General features: G+C 42.2%; 1 protein-coding gene across 1 annotated transcript in view; it reads left to right on the forward strand.

Annotated features, from left to right (window-relative positions):
• Positions 1–512, forward strand: part of LOC108746489 — a 344,212-nt gene that overhangs the window by 324,486 nt on the left and 19,214 nt on the right. The window lies entirely within an intron of this gene.

The following is a 512-nucleotide window of genomic DNA, read 5'->3' on the forward strand; positions in this document are numbered from 1 at the left end:
CGCCGCACACAGAACGAAACGTTCAGCCAACTCGTGTAATGCAAATGTGCGTACAATCACATAATTTTTATTTCTATCTGTGATAAGCTCACCTCCTCGATCCCTTCGTCGAGAATGCAGAATCTCCCTTAAGACAATCTCGAGCCTGAGAGATTATAGACGTTTGCGTTTGTTCGCTCGCTCGCTCGCGTACGACGGGCAACTCTCGTCTTCATCGACGTAGCACACTATCTCACACAGATTGCAAGTGTTGTGTTATAATTTTCTATCGATTAATTGATTGTCTTTACTTGTGTTTCTCTCTACCCGCTCGGTATACTTAATTGTATTATTAATTTGCGCTCCACACATGGGTGTGGACGCCGTGTACTCCGTCTTTTGTTCACTTTCCGACTACTTTACTATTTTTTCTTTTTTTTTTTACGTTTTCTCTATTTCACGATACGTGCACCAAACGTGCGGATTTTCTTCCTCTTTCTTTCTTTCTTCGGGTCCGTTTTTCGCAATTCGAA

The sequence above is a fragment of the Trachymyrmex septentrionalis genome, unplaced genomic scaffold, assembly GCF_001594115.1.
Source record: "Trachymyrmex septentrionalis isolate Tsep2-gDNA-1 unplaced genomic scaffold, Tsep1.0 scaffold172, whole genome shotgun sequence".
NCBI classification, from domain to species: domain Eukaryota; kingdom Metazoa; phylum Arthropoda; class Insecta; order Hymenoptera; family Formicidae; genus Trachymyrmex; species Trachymyrmex septentrionalis.